Consider the following 308-nt stretch of genomic DNA (forward strand, 5'->3'; position numbering starts at 1 on the left):
CGCCCCCCCCTATTTACACACTGGGGCCAGCACCCTCGGGATTCAAATCCCTTTTCCTGCCTATCAGATGCCTGCTGGGGGCTGGCCCCCTCGCCCGCATGCATTAGCTGAGCTCTTTTGGTTCCCCCTCAATCAGATCTAACCCTGACGCTCAGTTTCCTCCTCTACCCCTGCGAGCAACCGTTTCCCTCCCAAAACCACTCACTTCACCCACCCTGCACTCGCCGTTCCGGGCGCACAGCCGCAAGCGCCTCCAGGGGTTTCATGACCGAGGAGTTGGGGGTGGCACAGGCAAGGATGGAAGGGCT

General features: G+C 61.0%; 1 protein-coding gene across 3 annotated transcripts in view; it reads right to left on the minus strand.

Moving 5' to 3' along the window:
* Positions 1-308, minus strand: part of LRRC3B (leucine rich repeat containing 3B) — an 85,211-nt gene that overhangs the window by 83,815 nt on the left and 1,088 nt on the right. The window lies entirely within an intron of this gene.

The sequence above is a fragment of the Myotis davidii genome, unplaced genomic scaffold (genome assembly GCF_000327345.1).
Source record: "Myotis davidii unplaced genomic scaffold, ASM32734v1 scaffold1910, whole genome shotgun sequence".
In the NCBI taxonomy this organism is placed as follows: Eukaryota; Metazoa; Chordata; class Mammalia; order Chiroptera; family Vespertilionidae; genus Myotis; species Myotis davidii.